Source organism: Ixodes scapularis, unplaced genomic scaffold (genome assembly GCF_016920785.2).
Source record: "Ixodes scapularis isolate PalLabHiFi unplaced genomic scaffold, ASM1692078v2 PGA_scaffold1__304_contigs__length_218370807, whole genome shotgun sequence".
Lineage (NCBI taxonomy): Eukaryota > Metazoa > Arthropoda > Arachnida > Ixodida > Ixodidae > Ixodes > Ixodes scapularis.
The window spans coordinates 127918382-127941735 of record NW_024609846.1 but is presented as its reverse complement, the minus strand read 5'-3'; the positions used below and the strand labels follow the sequence as shown (position 1 = coordinate 127941735).

At 46.6% G+C, this 23354-nt stretch overlaps 3 non-coding genes across 3 annotated transcripts; all 3 read right to left on the bottom strand.

Annotated features, from left to right (window-relative positions):
• Positions 1-9151: 9151 nt before the first annotated feature.
• Positions 9152-9222, bottom strand: Trnag-gcc. Its single transcript has one exon. It is a non-coding gene; the product is annotated as a tRNA-Gly (tRNA).
• Positions 9223-17173: 7951 nt separating this feature from the next.
• On the bottom strand, positions 17174-17244 carry Trnag-gcc. The gene has a single exon. It is a non-coding gene; the product is annotated as a tRNA-Gly (tRNA).
• A 1765-nt stretch (positions 17245-19009) lies between these two features.
• Trnag-gcc lies at positions 19010-19080 on the bottom strand. The gene has a single exon. It is a non-coding gene; the product is annotated as a tRNA-Gly (tRNA).
• Positions 19081-23354: the final 4274 nt, after the last annotated feature.

Genomic DNA, 23354 nt, shown 5'->3' with positions numbered 1-23354 from the left:
GCGACTTAAAACCTCCAAATAAAGCACAGTTTGTCAACTGCTTCCTTCATGAAATAGGAGACGCTCACAGTTCAAGCTCGTGTTTGATTCCGTTGCCCGCGGGACGCAATTTCTATCAGAAAATCTACTTCTTTTCCTTTCAGTTCTGCGACACATCGTAGCAGACAAACTTTCGTCATCTGCTCCAGCACCTTGCCGGCCTAGCCGGAGCGAGGCACGACGAGATTGCATTTTGGCGCAATCTCGATTTTCTCAGTGCAGCGAGTGCATGCACGCGTGGGGTGTCAGCAATGAAACGAACTCGGAGAGTGCAACCACTTGTGGAGTGCCGGCTGAAACGAACCCGCTCCACGCTGCGAGTGGACACGCGTGGGCACGAGTGCCGTGAAACGAACTCGCTAATACTTCTTCAGTGCAAGCCGGTTGAGACCTCAATGACCAAAATCGGGCTCTCGGTGAGATGGAATGGCAAACTGAGAATGATTTCATGACCAGGGGCCAAACAAATAACAGGTGCATTGTATGGTGAGAGTATTAGCACCGAGAAGTTTGGGTGGCGACCTTTTACAGCGAGCCGGGGTGACGTCCTGCTGAGGACAAAATTTACCCCCTCACTCGCCCTACAAAGGCCGAGACGGCGTTAGCTGTCGGCATATTACTTTCGGTTTTTTGGGGGGTTTTTTTTGCGAATTTTACGTAGGAAATGTGAATTATTATATGCGGCCTTATTGAGGTATGGTCTGTAGCTGCAGGCGAAACTTCAGCCAACATTCTGAGCATGGTTTCCAGGGCAGACAGTGCATGAATCACAGATGGTATATGAAAAGGAAGAAATGCCACCACACTTGCAGGAGCATTGCAATATATTTACATCCCGCACAATCAACGCTGCTGATGATTTGAATAAATTAAGAGGTTTTTTTCAACTTTGTTTCTAAACAAAAACGTCTCAGCGAAAAAGCTGCACTCTGCTCGAGCAACATGTTAAATATATTCTGGGCCATGGGGAGAAAATTACAAGTGAGACCGCTCAAAGGCCTTTGACTTAAATGCCATTTGTATGCCCGCAAAGCGGGGTCTGATGTTCTCCTAAAGCGCGAGACAAATGGACGGCAGACTCGTCCGATCCGACAGTCCGAACGCCAACGCCGCTCCGAATTGAGACTCACGCACACACTTCCGATCTTGCAAGCGACACAACGATCCGTTCGGCTCCGCCCAGGAGATCCAACTTCCAAGCACTCCAGCGGAGGTCTGCGTTCATAGATCTCTGGTCCCAGATTGATGGTTTAGCTTGCACGAGCGAAGCTAGGAGCTCGTTCTTGTTAGTGCGTGCATTCTTTGCCGGGGCCATCTTTCTCGAATGGATCAGCGGGATCCACGCGTCCGGCTTCCCGTCGCCCGTCCCGTTTTCTTATTCGTCCCGACAGACCAAGTATGTCATCATGACGTTCGCGCTAGCTGTGCTGTCATTGGGTGGACGCATCCGACAATCCGTCCGCCGTGCAAAACTATCTGGCGCGTTTGACGCATGTCGGATCGCCGATCTGACGCCTGAAGCGACCAAATTTTTCGGATCAGGCAGTCGTACTGTCGGATCGGACGTCGGATCGCATGGAGTTTTCGCGCATGTGTCTCGTGCCTAACTCATGAATCTGCAAAGAACAGAATTTCAGTGTCTGAAACACTTACACCGCTGCTTCCACAACCCCTTGCACAACTGCCTTATATCGTGTGGAGGGGGCGGGGGGGGGGGGGGGTTCATCGACGGAGTTGCCTTCACCGATAGCTTTCCATACTTATAACCTAATTATAAGGGTAAACGTGACAAACACGGTTGGAAAAGCTATGAAAATTCTGTCGGCATAAGTCTCACCCATCGCCTTTTACACTGGGTAAACGAAGCCCCGCTTCTCAACGTGCGTACAGCTCACAACGGCCGATGTTGACGGTGCCTTTCCCAACCTTAGTCTGACTGTCCATGCTCTTTTTAATCTCGAAGTTTTCGGGTGGTAGAATATGATACCAGCTTCTTTTTGGAAATTGCATTGCAGCGCTGAACAGTAGGTCAGCATGATCACAAACCTCCGATCGTGAGGAAACGGGCGCAGGGAAGCCAGCCAGATGCCAGAACGCGAAGCGGAGTCCGTCACCAGACGTCACGGTACACCTGACCCAATCGAGACGTGGCGACCGCAGCGACACTTGTGTTTGCTCTGAAGACTAATAGTACGCCGTGCAAGCAATACCATTGATCTGCACGACAATTTGCTGGATCGCGTGTCTCCGCTTGGTCGTTGCAGCTCAGGTGCGGCCACCGGATGGCCACCTTGGGACAAAGATTATCAGTCAACCTTTTGGAGCGTTGCGGAGGCTGGGCGGCAGTAAGCTGAAGACATGTTTTCTGCTCGTTCGTTATCATTTACCGAAGAAGTTTGTTAAAACCCTGAATGGTGAGAATTGCGTTTGAGATTACGTGGAAATTTTTACGAAAGCTCAGCACCGCAAGAAAAAGGGGCAACTCGTCTAACGCAGGTCTTACCGTTCTGGCGGCATGATAAAAGCTTCCTTGGCATGCCAAAGTGCTGCATCTTTGTCTTCGCACGATCAAGAATAAACGCCGTGTGGATTTGTTTTGTGAGTGCAAAGAGCATGAAGATGCATGTGCCTCTGGAGCAGCATTTTACTTTACTCTTACGACTGTATTTGTAACTTGCGGCACTTGCAGTCCAGAAGCGGGCATGATCCAGTGGCGACAAAGGAGGGGTAGGAGGCTATGGCGACGACGACAGATTGCACACAACCATATGGACGGGCCACGTTTGAAAAACTTCAGATATCGCCGCTTCATACTTTTGCCTTCGAAAACCTACCTTCTTCCACAGCATTGCTCTATTTGTGCTGTCGTGTGATCCATTTGAGTAGATTTGGAACATAGCCATGGTTAATCCATAATAGCAACCACCGATTTCGTTTCCTATTGATAGCACCTCGCTGGAACAGCTGGGTGATAGAGAAGACGCCTATGTGCGACATACCTTCAAAGCTCTGCCATGGCATCGATTCTTGATAAGTATCCAAGCGTGAAAAGGCACAGAGACGCAGCAGTTTGGCAGGCCAAGGAAGCTTTGATCACGCCGCAAGACGGGCGAGACTCGACGTTCGACAAGTTGTGCCTTTTTCTTGCGGTGCCGCGCTGTTGCAAAAAATTGTATGCGATTTCAAAGGAAATTCTTATTCTTTACACATTGCGAGCGTTTGGCGCTCCTTTCACTAAACAGAGGGGAGCGCCGCCGGAGACTGACACTCGAGCGTGCTCTTTGTGCTCCGAGCATTTCTTGGAGCACAAGCGACTTCTTTGCGCTCCGTGATGTCACGTCCACAAACAAGATGGCTGTGCCATTGTTGAGATTGTTGAAACAAAGGCATAGCCGGACAGCTGCTCCTTTTCAGTCCATTAGTGGTTAATCCAGCAGGTAAAAACAATTTGATTTGAAAGCCAAGACAGCAATTAGCATTCCGGAAAAGGTTTGTTCATGTGCCTTGCCTGAGAACAAAGTGATCTATCGAACGAGCGTGCTGATAGCTCGGCGACAGAAAAGTTGCCGAGAAGACAGTGGGACGGCTTCCCTTTTTAAACTGCTTAGTCCAGCTGCAGCGAATAAAGATACTTAGATTGGAAAGCCGAAGCATCAGTTAGCATTGCGGGAAAGGTTTGTTCGTGCATCTCGCCTGAAAACTAATTCATTTATTGAACGGAAGGTTACCGACCGCACAGCGACAGAAAAGTTGTTGAGATGAGAAGACAGTCGGAGCGCTGTCCTTTCTAGTATGCTTTGCCCAGAGAATCAAGATACTTCGAATGGAAAGCCGAAACATCATGTTCATGTCTCGCCTGAAACGAATTGACGTGCTATCTATTGAACGACAGTGTTCCGGTATCGGCATAGCACATCAACAGCTTCCATCGCATTCCGTCTCGCTGCAATACGGAACCACGAAATATCTAGCAAGTGTGAGGGTTTCGTGCGTTGACAAACGAGTTCAAGAATGTTGTCTTTATTCAAATATAAACAGCTTGCACGGTCAATAAATAGATCAGCCAAGATGCCTTTCCCCGCACGTGCTCGAAGCGAGTCTCCAAACCTCTGAGAAATACTTAAGCGTTCGTAGAAACTTCATAACGTCGTCGTCTCTTTTACTTTGTACCCTGCCGCTCTACACTGGGTTTAATTAATTTACCACCGAAATAATTTTGGCTTCTCCCACCCGTATCAACGGGATGCCAGGTTCGTCAGAACCGTGCGGTGGGAAGGAGCTTGTGCGGCTTGTCAATAGATTCGGTGTGTCGCGCTCCTGTACGCCATGCGCCGTTTAGTTGCTGTGCCTGGAGTATGAAACTCGGAGCGTCAGAGTAGGAGTAAAGGAGTGTGGATTTAAAGGGGAGCTGCAATCATACTTAAGCGTCTACCTCTTTTGCGGTTTCCACGTCTCTTTGGGTTTGGGTAAGCCAGCGGGCACGGAGAGAATAACTAAATATCAGTGAGTCATGTTTTAACCGGACGACGCGGAAACCTCCTCCACCTAGGAGGGCGACCCGCGTTGCCGAAAGCGCGGAATATGTGACGTCTTTGGTCCTGGGCTTACTACTGGTCAGAGCCGCTAAAAGCTTTTTTTTTAGTCTATACAAAATATAAGTGTCGCGAACCGTTTCAATTATGTATGAAAGTAGTTTTTGTTCAGTAATTTAGATGAGAAAAGAAACAAATGCAGTTTATAAAGTACGGAAACAAGAAAAGACCCGTCGACAAACCCGCCACCAAGCGGTGAAAAAAACGGCGCATACAGTAAAACCTCGTTATAACAAAGTTGAAGGAGCGGTCGTAATTATTTCGTTATAACCATTAGTTTGTTATAGCCAATGTCCATTTCTTCCCACTATTAGCAAGCAAGGGGAATTATGATTGCTTTGTTATATCCATTAGTTTGTTATATCCCGTTTTGTTATAACAAGGTTTTACTGTACTAGAAAGGCGTAGTGGGATGAGGCTCCGACGAACAATGGGCTTAGAAAGGTCCCGGATGTACGCGGTGGCGCTGCGGTCGTATACCAACTCGAGGATCCGACCGGTTCCGAGCGTTCCCAAGGCTTTCGGCGCGGGCTTGGCTGGCGATTTGACCCTTTGGCGGTATGGCAGCGCGAAGTGGCTCCCGTTCTGAACTGATCTTTACCCCGTGTTTACCGTCGTTTGTGGCCAATGAAGTGTTATGCCGAATTAGTCTTTAATCGCGCGGCAAATGCAATGCGAGCTGCCCTGGCCGCCCACTTCATACAGCCTAGTCAACACGTGCTTTAGTGGCCCCCTCTCGAGCCGTCGACACTGAGTGCGGCAGCCGTGAGTGCTCGATGAGCTCACTAGTTCACGGCCACTCAAGCCAGGACCTACGACGCCATGAAGGATGTTATTTTTTGCTTGTTTTTGTAAGTCTAATTTGCCTATAACTTTTAAAATAAAGCGAAATTTGAGAAAAGTTTCTTTAAATTACTACGTTCAGTGCGCTCAGGTTCGGTCCAAATTAAAAGCCAGTCAAAACGTTATTGCAGGGCCACTTTAACGCTCCCAATGACGACAAACGAGCAAAAAACATGTCTGCAGCACGCTGCCGGCCAGCCTCTGCAACGCTCCAAAAGGTTAATTTTCCGTGTCCCAAGATGGTCGTCCGGCAGCCGCAATCACGGAGCGGGGAAGCGCAATTTAGCAATTGTTGTAGAGATCAGTAAAAAAATATGGAATGCATACCCTCCTAGCATCCATCAGGTAGGGATAAGCATTCTGTGCAGTCTATATGCCCATCAATATCAACGCATGTAGCCATTTGCAGGCAGTCGCATCCTTTCGAAGATCAATCTGGCCTTCGTCAGGCACCAGCTTTCGCTCTCAGCACACAGCCACTGTTGGTGGGCTTCGAGGCTACTCGCATCTTCACCCTCCACAGGCGGGGCAGCCCCGGTCTGTAAATGTAGAATATGAATATGGCAGGTATTATTTGATAACACTTTATGTTTTGGCCGTGTAAAGAAAATCTGCATTCCATTTTCTAACATATCTGTTATGAAATAACAAGGTCAGGTGGAATGGCTCGAGTTCGCTGACTGAAAGACAGAGGGCTTAGCCTGAACCAATATCCTAGCAGCCTTCGATATTGGTGTGGGGGGAGAGAAGGCTGAACCTCTAAAGATGTCTTCAAACGATTCTCTAATTGCTTAACTCCAAAGTTTCAGGCTGCTGCACTTCAACGTTCTGAACTTTTTCCAACATATATTTGCGCTGTCGCTAACCATGTTCCATTTGCCAATATTTTACACGCCCCTTCTCCTCCAATCATAACAGCACGAGAGTCCGCCGTGAACAGACTTGGCATCATCGTGTGTCATATATCCCCGATGATTGCCTTCCCCACTAAGATGCATTAAAGCCAAGGCTCGAGCACAAGCTCATAGCATCGCTAGATGGTCGCACTGCACGAACCCTAGTGCAGCCTGAGTATCTACTAGTACTGGTAAAAGCGAGCGAGTTGAAAATGAATACTTAAAATCGAAAGAATAAAGCGCGAGGGACAAGCCCAGGACAACCACGTAAAGCCTGGTTCAAACAGTTGCGTTTGACCGCGTTGCGGCTGCGAGAAACCAGGACATCCCTGCTGCTTATATCGCATGCCAAGATGATTCTTTGAATTGGAATCCACGCTTCATACGAAGCACAGATGTGCCGGTGACTCGTTTTCGGTTCTAAACGCAACGCAGACAAACACACTCAAACGCAAGTGTCGGAACCGACCTTTACGGTACAGGCTCACAGTAAAGCTGTGAGCCCGAACCGTCTCGCACGTCTAGCCTTCGCTTTAGTACATCTCAGGATGAGACGAAATGTATCGTAATAGAACCGATGTGGTCTCACCATTCTGAGCAGAAGTGCGTGAGTAACCGATGCTATTTTCGTGGTTGCTTGCACGTAAACAACCAAGGAGCTTGTACACAACGCCGGCATTCATCTGGCTTGAAAACAACTTGGGCGTTGGCTTGGCTTGGATGTCAGCTGCCCATTGTGCTTACCTGAACTTCACGAAATCCTCTAAATTGAGCAGGCTGCTTCTTGACTTCTGCTGTCGGCGCGTATGTCTGCAATTCGGCGGTTTCCGAGTTCGACGATTCGGAAATCATGGGTGTACCACCGCAACACCCTCTTAACACGATTTCGGTAGCCGTAGGGTGTAAAAAGGATGTACGAAGGGTGTAGGTCTTTCCGTACACCCTTGAATATTCAAAAATCATGTAAAAATGGTGTAGGAAGGGTGTGAGCTCGGAAAAACACCCTTTTAACACGAACATGGGGGTTGAAATTTTTAATGTGTACAGTCAATCATCGCGTTGTGCATAAATAACATTGCGAATGACTAGATCAAGCACACGATTCTCCACACAAATGATATCTTCACATATGGTATCTTCGCGCGAAGACGTTATCTCTGTCCTGTGAACCGCTGGAGTCATGCTGTCGATCGAGCTGATTGGAAATCCGCGTGCTCCGCGGAAAAATGAACCCTCAGGTTTTCTTCATAAACAGTGCGGCTATTACTCGAGTAAATACGGTATATATGTATTTGGAGACAAAGGTCGCTTGCCGATTTCCTTTCACTGTTCCGAACAAGTGATGCTTTCTAGGGGCCTTTTTCGACCGTAGACATGCACAACCGAACGTCCAAAGGCTCGGACGACGCATTGGAAGGGGTGGGCAAACATTACCAGTTGCAAGCTAATTACGACCTGCAGCCAAAGTGTAAGATAGGCAGGTGGGGAAACGAGAGCCAAATGAGCGACCCTATTGTGTCTCCCTCGGTTTTCTCTTTTTCTGTGGCGCCATCTATGTGGAGCATTGCGAACTCTCACTCTGGGTGGGCGACCGGTGGCGACCGGCTCAACTGACGGAGATGGTTTCTCGTGTATTTTCAATGAAGGACTGTCGTGCTATCAGTTTATTTTTCGCGCTCTCCCATGGAGTTTCATGCAAATCCGATTCTAATTTTTTTCCTCTCGCCACAGCGCCATCTGTCGCAAATCAGGGGTACCTGCAAGCAGACGAGAACACAATCCGGTCACGGCGCTGCGGTAGGCTTCTATGGGCCGTTTCCCCACCTGTCCATCTTACACCCTGCCAGCAGCCAACGCAAGCAATGCCGTGATTGGCTGTTAGACATTTGGTCGTGCATGCGGGCGGCCGAACCTGTACCCTAAACGAAGTCTGTACATCTACATTTACGCCCAACACTCAGAGAGCCAATCAGCGCGCAACTTACGGAGGCAGCTCCGCAAATAACCATTCGGAATCATATGTTTAGACAAAAATCGCAGCCTGAGTTGTGACATTTAGCAATACAAGCGTGACGTATTGCATTGTTGAATGTCACAACTCAGTCTGCGTTTCTGTCTAAACATATGTCTCGGCATCGTCATTCCCTGAGCTGCCTCCGAAAGTTGCGGTGACTGGCTCTCCGAGTGTTGTGCATGAAAGTAGACGCACAGACATTTTTACTCTTTGGCCCAGAATAATTATAACACTTTCGGGGATATAATAAACAAACAAAACAAAAAGAAAAAAACTGCGTAGAGGCCATTTCGCAGTCACTGATGGGCTCACTATAATTACAGGCGGGGCGTGTCCCGTGCATCTAATTGTCGCTTCGAAGCCAATGCGATTGCGGCATCAGCCGATAATAACCTCGAAGAACTAATGACGAAGTAAGAAGCGTAATCATAATAATCTACGTTTTGCACGTCCCTGCACCTGTCAGTGACTTTACCAAAAAGGGGTTCCGGGGGGGGGGGGGGGGGGGGGCATAAAAAAGATGCCGAATCCAAAGGCACAAGTGCATTTCAGTCCAGAAGGAACACGTCGAGAATATGAACATGTAGACAGACCTCTCAATTGCTGGTAACTGCAGCTAAATGATAACGTGTAAATCACAATGATACGCTCCTCGTAGAAGGTGACGAAAACCATGTGGCAAATTCACGGCCGCGTCTGGGAAAGTAAAACGAACAGCCGGGTGCTGAACCTAGAATAACCAGGTGTCAGCAGCAAATAAAAACGTTTGCGTCGGCCGGGAATCGAACACGGGCCACCCGCGTGGCAGGCGAGTATTCTACCACTGAACCACCGACGCTTGCATTCCGAGTCAAAGGCAGTTCATTTGAGCCGTTAGCTTTCCAGGTGACCTCGTTTAAGACAGATTTGCTCCCTTCTTTCTTTCGGAAAGGACGACAAATAGCCAGGCAGCTGCTGTATATCCGCAGCTATAAAAACAACCGTGTAATATTTTTGCATAAGAACAATTCGTCGTCTTGGGCATCTCGCGGCATACAGCACATGTGCTATGTCGACGCTATAGCATTTTGCATTATTAAGTAAATTGTCCTGTTTCTTCAAAAACAAGAATTTTCAGACAACTGGAAACTCTGAGACCTGGCATAATTCAATTAAATAGTACGTGTTTGGAGCACTTGGTGTTACGTACTTTTATGGGTAGCACTTTTAGAGCGCAGCTCTTAGGGGTCCGTTTCCGGCTTGAGTGGCGTCGCCGTCGGCGTCAACGTCACCGGCGCCGTCAGCGTAACGGCGAGGTCACGTGACCCCCCTCCCCCCGATGTCTGAGGTCACGTGACCCCCCCCCAAAAGAGATTGAAGAATGAGAGGAGGAGGTGGAGAAGGAGGACGAGGAGGGGTATACCCTCCCCTCAGTATCCTTCCCTCCTCCACCTCAAGAGCTGCGCTCTAATTCTGCGTTACAGGGAGTTGTGAACGGCTTTGAATTTTTTAAAATTATGTCTAACTACACTGACTTCCACACTGTATATATGAACTTGGACAGAATGCGGGTGAGTCATAAACGAAAAACACACATCATGTTTAAGAAGGTTGTGCGTATAGCACTGACTGTACTGCATTATTATTATTTTGCAGTGTGCTGAGAGTATAAAAACTTCCTATTGTAATCTCTGACAATGTAAGTTATTAGTGTTTATGGAGAGCTGTCGCGAAAGTGAAGCTTTCACAAGTTTGTCCCAGTTTAGTTCAACTTGGAGTAATCTCGGCCTTTTGAGATGTCTGGAAAACATTAAAGCTTTGAATGGCGCTCGGTTCCGGATTCTTGTTTTCAGCCTTTTGCGTCCTTCAAAGACGTCGGAAGTCAAGCTAAGTGGAGACCTGTCGTGTTTTTTCAATGATTTCCAATATTATACACTTAATAAAGATACATCGTTATGAGTGAAGCTAGATGTGGCTGCCTGTAATATACCCACATGTGGTATCACTCTTTCCTACAAAACAAATGCATGGCGACAAAATAAAATAAAGCGACGCATGTCAACTGGTGATCGACAAGGGATTTTACGTGGGAAGATAGGGTGAGTTGCGAATGCAAACACAAAAACTTTAGCTGAAACCAACAAACCGACCATAGCATTTGGAAAAATATGGCTCCATGGCTTTCTTTTGGCACCTTTTTAACCTCACATCCTCAAAAAAGGTGAAAAGGATATAGCGACTGCCAGGAGTCGAACCCGGGCCATGCGCGTGGCAGGTGAGTAAACCACTGAACCACCGGCTGCATATGCCGAAAATTCGTGACCAATCGATTTTTTTTTCTTTATTTCCGCGACCAATCGAACGACAAAACGTTAAGCGCCATTCACACATATGCGACCGAGTAAGACCGAGACAGACCAGATCGTTTTTTAAGCTTTCTGTGACTTCTTAGGACCGGATGCGCTGCAGCGGAGCTGGTCCTAAGAGATCGCAAGAGGCTTAAAAACCGGTCTGTTCTCTCTGAATACGCGGTCGCAAGAGTGTGAACGGAGCTTTACTCCGTTCACAAGGTCATTTCGTTTTGAGATTAGAGCAGGTTTGCTCCGTTTCTCTACCGCCACGCTTGCTTACAGTCAGGTCTTTTTATGAACTGGCGGTAGAAACGATTGGTGAAGTGCCTGGAGTTTTGAGCGCTGTGAGAATTAGCGTAATTAAGATGTCTTAAAAGAAGAAACATGCTAACACTCTTTCGTACCCAAGTGAAACAAAAAACTAATTATAATTTGATCGCAGATGTACCTGACTTATCGAAACCCGAGGAAGGACGGCATTTCATGTTTTCCGCTCGCCCATTTCTTTTCGCTCTAAGCACGCGAATGACCCACGACGCTTTCTCTTCAGTTCGACGAGAAGCAGGTTTTACTCATAAAAGAATCTTGCATTTGGCATTTTCTGAGCTTGAATTTGTCTCAGCTATTTTGGCAAAGTCGATGAGTTATATTTCATTTCATTTATTATGCTCTCAGGGCCCGAAGGCATTACAGAGAGGAGTGGAATTATACATCAATATAAAGTGAACAATGAAAATTAAACGCAAAAAACAGAACACAAGGTACAGAATCGCTATGGAAAATTATTAAGAACATCAGATATGGCGGTTTTAAAATCAGCAGCGTCAGTAAGTAAGACTACGGATGCGGGAAGGCGATTCCAGTCGACGGCCGGTCAGGGGCAGGAAGGAGGCATAAAAGGTGGAGGTGATGCAGTAGGGGATTCCTACTTTTAGTGGATGATCGGTGCGCGGCGATATGTATGATGGTCCTGCAAATAATGAGGTTCGAAGTGCTGGGTTATAGTGATAAATCTTCTGAAAAAAGCAGAGGCAAATTTTTTTTTTCTTTTTTTACGATCGGAGAGGTTGAGCAAATGTAGAGATGCTTCTACGAATGTGACGCTGGCTGTACGGTGATAGTTAGAGAATATAAAACGTGCGGAGCGATTTTGAATGGATTCAATGGATGATGCTAGGGATACGCCAGGGTTCCAGATGGAGCCTGCATATTCAAGGTTTGTGCGCACTAAAGTTTTATATAGGAGAATTTTAAGTGAAACAGGGGCAAGGGAAAAGTTTCTTCTGAAATAGCCTAATAAGCGATTAGCGTTGTTAGTGATATATTCGACATGGATGTTCCGGGAGAGATCGTTAGTTATATGAACACTGAAATATTTATAGGTGGACACAGAAATCAAGGTGGAGTTATTAATACAGTAGGAGGGACAAATCTTATTTTGACGGGATAACCTCATGGATCTACATTTAAAGGTGTTAAGTTCCATAAGCCAATTATTGCACCCGCGGGTGACGTTGCTAATATCATTCTGAAGAGCAGATATGCCCTCAATACTCAAAATTCTCTCAAACTAACGCAGCAGCGTATAGCGAAAGAACCTGATGTGAGTGTTTTAAAGTGGACTGCACTTTGTTTTACCATACACTCTAAAAAATGCCTGTGCGTCTAATTTCCCGCAAAACACTCATAGAGCCAATCGCTGCGATGTACGAAATCAGCTCAGCGAACGATGAGGCAGAGCAACCATTACCTAAAAATGAAGTCTGCGCTGTGGCATTACGCAATGCAAAGCGTCATGCTTGCATTGCGTAATGCAAAAGCGCGGACTAAATTTCGAGGTATAAATAGTTGTTCCGCCTCATCATTCGCTGAGCTGATTTTGAAGATCGCAAAGATTGGCTCCTTGAATGTTTTGCGGGAAAGTAGACGCACAGGAATTTATTTAGAGTGTATGCCAAATCGCAGTCAAGTGCTATATAGCCAATGAGAGCTTAACAACGTAGGCTTCGGCAAGTCCCAAACATCTGATTATCTCTCAGTGGCCAATGACGTTGAGGGATAGCCGATAGGTGACTCCGAAGGACGACTCACGACCGTAGCCGGTGCTACAATTCGATGGACACAATAACGCGGGGTCAACAGCCCATAGTCATGGCGCTCGTCGTCTTTGTGCGTCTGCTACCACCCAGGGTTGGGCAGAAATACTCTGCCCAACCCTGGGTGGTTGGGCAGAGTATTGACTGCGATGCGGGAATCACAGTCAAGCCAAAAAAGTGTGAAATTGGATTTCACGAAATCAGCTTTCTCGGCCACAGATTAGGATCAGGCCAAGTAGCCCCAAGACAGGAGATCCTGACGAAGATCCAAGAGGCGCAAAGGCCGCCATCAAAACGACAGGTCAGGTCCTTCCTTGGTTTGACTGGATTCTACAGGGAATTCATTCCTAACTACGCAGAGGTGGCGGCTCCTCTGACAGTGTTGACCCAAAAGGGAACTCGCAACGAGGTGCAGTGGGACGACGAGCGGGAAAGGGCATTCAAGCGCCTGAAGGAGGAATTGTGTAAACCTCCCATCCTCATGGCTCTCGACCTAGACAAGGAATTTGTGCTACGTACAGACGCCTCAAGGGTCAGTTTGGGAGCACTCCTTCTACAGGAAAAAGATAGCATACTGCACCCTGTCGCGTACGCAAGCAGACGGTTAACCAAGGCGGAAAAGAACTATGCCACGATTGAAAGGGAATGCCTGGCACTAGTTTGGGCCGTTGAGAAGTTTGCACTATATTTATATGGCAAGCATTTCCGAGTGCAAACTGACCACCAGCCGTTGGAATTCTTAAATAAGGCTAAACACACCAACAGTCGAGTCATGCGATGGAGCATGAAGATGCAAGACTATAGTTTCCACGTCGAATACATTAAGGGGAAAGATAATGTAGGTGCAGACTACTTTAGTTGGATGTTAATGAGGAATTTAGACTTAGAATGTCCTCGTGCCTATTTTTTTTTCTTGCTCGATAGCGCATGGGGTAATACGGGGATCGAGTTACTGGTTTCGAAGTGCAAACATGGTTCTCTTTTTTTTTTGAGGGGGGAAAAGTGACGGGATTTAATGTAAGTTGAGTTTTATTTCGAAGTTCTTCACGCATGATTTTTTTTCGTACTTTGTGCGCGAGCGTGAAATGAAGGAACTATGTTACATCGGGGACGGTCAAAAGTGTAGACTGGTGCTGCGCGTGCGAGTGCTACGAGAACGGATACGGTCTTTACCAAGGCTCGAGATCGCCCAGGCCAAGAGTGAGTGCTGCGCAAGTGCCGGCAGGAATTACCGTCAGTCCGAGACTTTGCCAATGGACTTCAAGATTGACGGTGTAGAAGAAGTTCAACGATGAACTTCTCAAAGTTGTCACGGGTGTGGAGCTGGGAAGAAAAGAAGAAAAAGAAGAGAAGAGAGGAAGAAGAGGATCGCGAGAAACGACGGGCAGGTGCGGGAGTTCTGACCCGTCGCTTGTTGAAACCGGCAACGCTCCGGCTACTGAAGATTCACACAAACCGGCCCCGCTCCGGTTCCTGAGACCCCGGCCACGCTCCGGCTACTGAAGCCTCACCGAAACCGGCCCCGTTCCGGTTCCTGAGAGCCCAGCAACGCTACAGCTCCTCAAGCCACGAAGAACCCGGCAAGGCTCCGATTCCTGAGGCCACGACGAGCCCCGCCACGCTCCTGAAGCCCCGCCACATCAGGCGTGAGTCGAGCTTTTGTGGGGACTTGACCACGGGGACTCCGGTCTGCTTTGAACTTTTCCTTTTCTCTCTTTATTGTTTGATAACTACCTCCTGATTTCCTTTCATTATTTTATTACGTATGTACATGCCTTTGTCTCACCTGGTCTTGTCTCAATCGTTTCGCGTGTCGGACCGGGCGAACGTGACAATGACATGTTCACAATTCAGGGCATTAAGGACAACGGGAACCTAGAGTTTCAGTGCATACTTTGCTTGCCAAAATAACACACATTGTCATCAGCAAGAACAACAAACTCTAATTTTTAAAAACACATTGAGGTAAGCTGGGACACTTGCATTCCGCATTGGCTATACATTGTAACGTTAGAACCAAGTTTTTCTTTTCTTGTGAATAACAGGCGAAACACCCGAGTTAAAAGGGAGCTTTCGTGGATGGCTTCTTTAGCTCAGATTCTTTTAGCGGAGGTAGACACTGCTACTGAGCATGCACATCGCTAGGTTTGTCTGTACAGTTCCAGAGATCATTTTGAGGGGCAGTAGGCTAGCGGGATGGCGGGTGTGCATGGTTGCAGCTTTTGTGCCTTGTCAGCTTGCAGGTTAACGGAGTGCACCGACACTCTTTTTCTTAAATAAACTATTTCATTTTTACAAGGGCTGCCATAATCCGGGCGTACGAGAAATGAAAGGCACTGTTGCAAAACATTTTTTTTATATCAAAATTGTTTATATTGTTTTCTGGATAACTGTACGGAAAAAGTAACATAAAAGTAATTTGTAACTAACGAGTAAAGTAATCCGTTACTTTTCAGCAAAAGTATTACGTAACGGCAATTCCTTACATTTGAGGCTCGGTAATTTGTAATTGTAATCCATTACTTCTTTCAAGTAACGAGCACAAGTCTCCTAACATGTTCATACTTTGAGAAAAAAAGCTGTAAACGAAACAGGCATAGGACACTACTGACACAATGTGACCTATTGTACCAATCGCACGTCCATTGAAGTTGAGTTGTTAATTAGTTGTGCAATTAAAATTCAGTTCTTAATTTAATTATAACGGGAGACAACACTTCCGACGCCGTCTGCAAACACCAATGGTAGCTGAAGATCCTAACCAAAGGTTTCAATTTGTTGTTCATGGAAGTTGTGCCAACCCGACTTCAGAAATGGTTTTCCGGTTAATATTCATATGTTGCGGTTACGTCTCATGCCGTATGAAAATAGGGGTGTCGTTTCCATTACATACCCGAAAAAATTGCGTTCCTCAACGGTTTTAGGTTAGGGTTTCGGTTACAGTTTGAGTCCCTCCTGTTTGGTTGTGCGTCACACTCAGGCCTGCATAACTGCTCCCAGCTAATTGATGATCGCAATATAACGTCCTCGCAGATTTATTTCAGGTTTATTTTTTAAAGCATAAAATGCCTTTGAACAAAAACGCCTAATCCCCATAATGTCCGTAACCTATAAACCAATTTAGTTTCCCCGCTAAATTTGCCGGAAAAGTTGATCAAAATATAGGTTATTTTGCACTCTCGTTACGAATGATTAATATTTCGTGAACAAACTGAAACGATCACTTCCTTGAATGCAGCATTAAAATCGTTATATATGACTTTGGAGACAAAGATCGCTTGCCGATTTCCTTTCACTGTTCCCAAGAAGTGATGCTTCCTGGAGGCCAGGTTGGACCTTAGACATGCACAACCAAACGTCCAACAGCTCGTACGACGCGTTGGAAGGGATGGGCAAACATGACCAGTTGCCAGCTAATCACGACCTGCCGCGAACGCAAGGAATGCCATGATTGGCAGGCGCTTGGTTAGATTTGGCCGTTAGACATTGGGTCGTGTATGCGGGCGGTCGAACCATGGCCCAGTATCATTCTCACACTTTCGCGGATATAATAAAAAACAAAAAAAAAAATTGTGTAGAGGCCATTTCGCGGTCATTGGTGGAATACACTCTAAAGAATGTCTGTGCGTCTACTTTCACGCACAACACTCGGAGAGCCAATCACCGCAGCCTACGAAGGCAGTTCAGTGAATGACGATGCCGAAACATATGTTTAGATCAAAAAACGCAGTCTGAGTTGTGACATTAACCAATGCAAGCGTGACGTTTTACATTGCTTAATGTCATAACTCAGACTGCTTTTTTTGGGGCTAAACATATGTTTCGGCATCGTCACTCCCTGAGCTGCCTCCGAGGTTGTGGTGATTGGTACTCCGAGTTGTGTGCGTGAAAGTAGACGCACAGACTTTTTTTAGAGTGTAGTTCAGTCGTCGTCGTGACACACTATAATAACAATCAGCTTAAACAGGGCGGGGCGTGTCCCGGGCATCTGATTATCGCTTCGAAGCCAATGTGATTGCGACATCAGCCGATTAGAATCTCCGAGAACCGCTCATGAAGCAAGAGGCGTAATCATAACAATCCACGCCTTGCGCGTTCCTGAAGCTGTCAGTGACTCTACCAGAAACGGGTTCCGGCAAGGCATAAAAAAGCAGCCGGATTCAAAGGCTGAAATGCTGCCTAATGATAACGTGTAAATCACAATGTTACGCGCCACGTAGAAGCTGACCAAAACCATGTTGTAAATTCATAGCCGCGTCTGGGAAAGTAAAAACGGACAGCCGGGCGGAGCACCGAGCTTGTGCCGTGTAAGGTATTTCAAGAGACCTAGAGTAACCAGGCGTCAACAGCAAATAAAAACGTTTGCGTCGGCCGGGAATCGAACCCGGGCCACCCGCGTGGCAGGCGAGTATTCTACCACTGAACCACCGACGCTTGCATTCCGAGTCAAAGGCAATTCATTCGAGCCGTTAGCTTTCCAGGTTACCTCGTTTAAGACTGGTTTGCTCCCTTCGCGAGCTTTCGCAAAAGTGTAGCTTTTACAAGTTCGTTCAAGTTTGGTTAAACTTGGCGTAATTTTAAGCCTTTTTTGTCCTTGGAAGACGTTGGAAGTCAAGCTAAGTAAAGACCTGTCGTGTGTTTCTAATGCTTTATAATAATATACACTTAAGAAAGTACATGATTATAAGTGAAGCTAGATGTGGCTGCCTGTTATATACCCACATTTGTTATCACTCTCTCCTAGAAAGCGAATACATAACGACTAAATAAAACAAAACGACGCATGTCAACTGCTGATCGACAAGTGATTCTACGTGGGGTGTGTTGCGAATGCGAGCACGAAACGTTTTCTGAAACCCACCAAACCGACCATTGCATTTTGAAAAATATGACTGGATGGCCTTCTTTTGGCACCTTTTTACACTAACATCCTCAGAAAAGGTGAAAGGGAAATTGCAACTGCCGGGAATCAAACCCGGGCCATGCGCCTGGCAGGCGAGTAGACCACTGAACCACCGACGCCTAGTACGCCGAAAATTCGTGATCAGTCAAATTTTTTTTTTGTTATTGTCGTGACCAATTGAACGGCGAAACGTTACTCCGTTCACAAGGTGATTTCGTTTTGAGATGAGAGCAGGTTTGCTCCGTTTCTCTACCGCCACGGTTGCTTACACTCAGGCTGCTATGGTCTCATTATGAACTCACTTTGGAGACGATTTGAGAAGCGCCTGGAGTTTTGAGCGCTGTAAGAATTAGCGTAACTGAGATGTCTTTAAGGAAGATACATGCTAACACTGTTTCGTACCCAAGTAAAAAAAAAATTACAATTGATCGCAGATGTACTTGACTCAGCAAAATCTGAGGAATGACAACTCTTCACCTTTTCCACTCGCCCATTTCTTTTTGAGCTAAGCACGGGAATAGCCCGAAATGATTTATTTTCAATTTTACGAGAAGCAGGCTTTACTCATAAAAGAATATTGCAATTTGTATTTTCTGCGCTTGAATTTGCCTAAGATATCTCAACAAAGTCGATGAGTAATACAACCCTCGAAATTCTCGCAAACTAACGTGGTGCCGTATAGCGAAAGAAAGTTATGTGAATTCATTAAAGTAGAGTGTACTTTGTTTTACCATATGCCAAATCGCAGTCAAATACTATATATAGTCAACGAGAACTTCAAAACGTATAGGCTTCGGCCAGTCCCAAACATCTCATTATCTCTCCGTGGCCAATGACGTTGAGGCATTAGCCGATAATTGACACCGAATAACGAATCACGACCGCAGCCGGTGCTATACGATCCGATGGACGCAATGACGCGGTCTCAGAAGTCCAGCGTCATGGCGCTTGGCGTCTTTGCGCGTTTGCTACAACCACGGTAAAACCACCAATCACAAAGAAAGACGAAGGATTGCAACGTTTTTACTTTGCGGGATTGAATTAGTGAGAGGTGGGAAACGTACAAAGAAGAGCGCCTTCAGGATAGACATCTGGGCCGGCTTGCTAGAAACGACGTGTCAGCTGAGACTGGGTAAAAGAAAGCACTCTCGCCCAGTCTCAGCTGAGAGGCTGTTTTAGCTAGCCATCTGTGGAGGAGTTCGATTGGATCCAACGAATCGGAAAATTGGCTGCGGTCGGCCTTGATGTGGAACTTAGACGGATGACCACAAATTCTCGAAAGAGGCAAAAAGTAATTGCGTCGGCCGGGAATCGAACCCGGGCCACCCGCGTGGCAGGCGAGTATTCTACCACTGAACCACCGACGCTCTGCTCGTCACGTATCCACGACCGAGTGCAGCGCCAAAAGTTTCTTCGTTTTCAACGTGATCTCATGAGGTTCGAACAGGTTTGCTCCGTTTCGCTTTCGCCACGGTTGCTTACCACTAGACTGCTGTGCTCTCATGACTTTTCGGGGTAAAGCATTGAAGAAGTCAATTAAAACTTGTTGTTGGCCTAGTTGGTTCATGATGCAGTATAGAGTTTTTTTTTGCGCGACACAGGGGACAATTACAAGCGAGTAGACACGGACAAGCGCTTGTCCGTGTCTACTCGCTTGTAATTGTCCCCTGTGTCGCACAAAAAACCTCTATACTGCATCATTGAAGAAGTGTGGAGTTTTGAGCGCTCTGGCAATTGGCGCAAATAAAGGGTTTATTAATAACGGGTATGCTGATACCTTTCCATGCCAAATAAAGAAACGTTAATTATAATTGGTCATAGCGGTCATTCCCTTACAAAAACAGTTGAAGAACGAAAAATCCCCATTTCCGTTCGCCTACCATGCCACCTTTTTTCACAGCAAAAGCACGAATAGCGCCCGAAACATTTTTCTTCACTTCAACAAGAAGTCGGCTGCATTAAAAAAAAAATTGTTATTTTTTTATAATTTTTGTGTTTGTATTTGCCTTTGATATCTCCACAAAGCTCCAAATTTGTCGTAAATTAACGAGACGTCACCATTGTAGAAAAACAACCTTGTAACCTACCTGATGTCTATTATATTCTGTTTCAGAAAATGACAAAGGGAAGTCAAAAACTAAGTCACTGGCAGCTTAGAAAAATACAGGGTTAACCAAAAAGAACATCTAAGACCGCGTCATGGGACCCATGAAGCCTGAAGATATAAAATAACCTTGCGTTTCCTAAGGTGCCAGTGACTGTATAGTAGACAAACGGACAGACACACATTCACTGTTCACTGGGCTTGATATGCTGAACCGACGGCACTGAAAGATGACGGTCTAGGTGATGTTGCAGTTTTAACTTTGCTTTATTTTTCTCATCTCGTGGCATCGGCTGCGCTCCGACTAAAGATGCAACGGGCGGAGTATAGAATACGTTTGAGCAATTTTAGTCCTCGCTCCTAGAACTCTAAGAATTACTGATATTATTCCAAAATAAAAATACAAATGATGCATGTTCAAGCAAGAAACGTGGGCGACAATCTATACCAGTAAAAATTACGATTCAATGCTACATATTGTGAGCTTATGAAATACTGCACAACTTAACTTTTCCGAGGACCTAATTTCAGGGAAAGTAGCTACTTGAAAAATATGGAGGAAATCGATGATGAAAATGTATCATCCCACGGTAATGATTTCAAGTCCTGCCACACGCAATGGCGGAATAGTTCTTATTTTGATTTGCGCGCCATCTGTCGGATATTGGCTGCGCCAACCTTCGTCTGTAGTCTTAAACAAGGCGACCCATGTTTAAGGTTACGGGCAGCGCCCTGCCAAGGAAATGTGATGTCGCACTACTGATGTGTCTCGGTATACCGCTTGAGAAGCGAACCGAAGTAAATTTACGCACTGCGCTTTTTTTTTTTTTTCATCTTGAAGTTTCTTCAGCGAGCCTTGGAATCATCGCAGCGTTTTACTGGGACTATCCGAGTGGCGAAATGGCTGGGCGCGCGGCTCCTGCCTCTACCGCGGCCTCGGTCAATTTCTCTTCACACATAAGTCTTCCCATTATTGCATTAATGGCTGATGAAAGCTCCTTTACATAGTTTTTCTGGTTACGTCCACGACGGCCAAAACGACAGCAACAGTGAAGGCACCGGAACAACTACGGCTCATTACTTTTCAAAGGGGTCATGAAACAATATTGGGTTGGATTTTTGATGAGTTTGCAGATACGTACTGGTCCAACTCTGGCCCAAGTATGCTCGTACAGGCCGCCACTGATTCAGAACCTTCTTTGTGGCGGTGAAATTGCGTGGATAAAAGGGGACTGTTTCTTCCAGTGTTGCCCTCGCAAAGCTTGATGACGTAATGGCGGGATTCAAACCACCCGCGTAAACAGTCGAGCGCGGCTCAGGGATTGGACACGAAAAATGCGTGACAACTCGACTTAGGCTCATAACAATCAATGCTTTGACGGACACTCAGGTACAGTGGCTCGTGTCCAACCACTGCGGTTATGAGAATAATCGAACTCTAACAATGCCTGGAGCTCAGCACGCATTTCCTACTTTGCAATCCCGAGCGCGTGGCGATGATTAACTTTGGCAGCGTAGGAATCCCCTCGAGATTGGATCGAAACGGCTCATGTGGTCAACAACAGGACTGCGCTTTGCTTTACACTTACTTGGAGCGAAACGAACGCTACGCACGCGAGGCCGAAGTCATGGGAGGCACCAATGCAACGCTAGCACATTGGATTCAACTGCTAAAAGCTCGTGCCCCCTACCCTTGCCCGTGCTCTGTGCCGCTATTGTAGATGCTTTGTCGCGAGCCGTATTGTGGACACAGGGAATCTCCACGTGGCTCATAGAGAAGCATGGATAAACAAAAAGACGCTTCCACACCATGCAATCTGGGTCCCGAGGCCAATAGGCATCAGACCATGTGGCCACTAGTTCTGGCTCCGAGTTGAGGGGATAAACGATGTTCATATTTCTCGAATTTATTTGCTCACTGCCAATGCTCAGAGAGCAAAACGAAGACAAGTTTATTCAGTTATTAACGTTAGGAAGTGATTCTAAATAGTAATTAGCGAACGCAGAAAAATCGTTTCCTTTCTCCTTTGAAGCATGAAATGCTTTTTAAGGCTACGCCCAATCCTAAAATGCTGTACGTCCGTCCGTTCGTCCATGCACTTTCCGCTAAATTCAGCAAGGAAAGTGATGCTACGTTACTTCACCTGACGTCACGGCACCTACACACCAATTCAGTTACCCGCTAAATTTAGCGGGAAACTTCACGTCTTGTCACCTATTTACCAATTCCCTGTAACGCATTTCATGCATTATAGTAATTTCAAGGTAAAAGTCGCTGCTATTTGTTTTTTACACGAGTCTACTTCGTTCATTGTTTGTCACGCTGTGTGCGCAAACAGTTTTCCCTGTGTCTTTAATCTTGTTGTCGTTTCGGTCCTTCTAAACAAAAGCAACGCTACTTTCTAAACACAAATTTCTTATGTATTTAATTGAGAAGTGCCTAACGTCTCCATCTCATCTTAGAGAAGCAACATTGTGAAATCTAGATCAAAGAACGCTATGCAGGCAGGGCAAGGACGGTTGGGAAGCGTCAAAGATGGCGCGGAGGATCGATGTTTTTCGCGGCCGCCGAGAGATGGCGCTAAAGGTCCATTGTGCCCAGAGCCGTATATTGGGAGAGTTGGGTCATTGGGAGGTGCAAGGGCTGCCGCCAGTGCCAATTATTCCCCAAGCGGTTATAGCTCGAACTTTATGTAAGCCATTTGCACCAATCAGCAAACCGTTACGTCACAACATTGGAAACGACGTTGAAGGCGTGTAAGTGAAGCGTTCAGTCTGGTTCAGTCGGTGCAGCGGTGCAGCCGGTAGCGGTCGATGACACAACCGGCGACAAAGCAACGGTGGTCGCCGATTGAGTGCGACGTGACTGAGGCTGATAAGAAACTGATAAAAACGTTCCCGTAATCGAGACGGTAGTCTCTCTTCCGTGGAAATTAGACTTCCTTTTTTGTCAATAACAGGTGAGTGAGCGCCAACCTAATCGAAGAGAGAAGGCATCGGGATTTCCGCTGACACCTAACGGCTCTGTGCAGCGCCTTGCTTACAGAACTTATATTCTGCACCAGAGTGAACTGTAGTGACTGTAGTACATCCCGCCCGGTGTCGGAGCGCGTAGTGAAAAGCAACTCGCAACCGGCGGAAGCTAGCGGTATCATGCTATCTTGCGAGGGCGAGCACCTCGTTTTTGTACCCACCTGCGCTGCTCGAGTGTTCGTCGTGGACCGAAGTGGTTGATGCCTCGATCAGAGCCCCGATGAGCGGCGCCGGAAAAGAATCTACACCTCTGAGCCACACAAGCGGCTTGTTTGATTGAAATTTCTCTAACACTTTAATAATTTCTGCCTCGGAAGTATGCTTAGCAGACTCCGCTACCACACCGGGAGTAAAGAAGCTAGAGATGAAGCTCCCCGGGTGTTGCGGTTTTGTCCAGTGAAGGTTGCCTTTTTCACAAAGTTCGCGTCATGTAAAGTCACTCGATCGTTTAGGACAAAGACGACTCTCATTTGGACCAGTGCATAGAGGAAGCAGAGTGTCAGT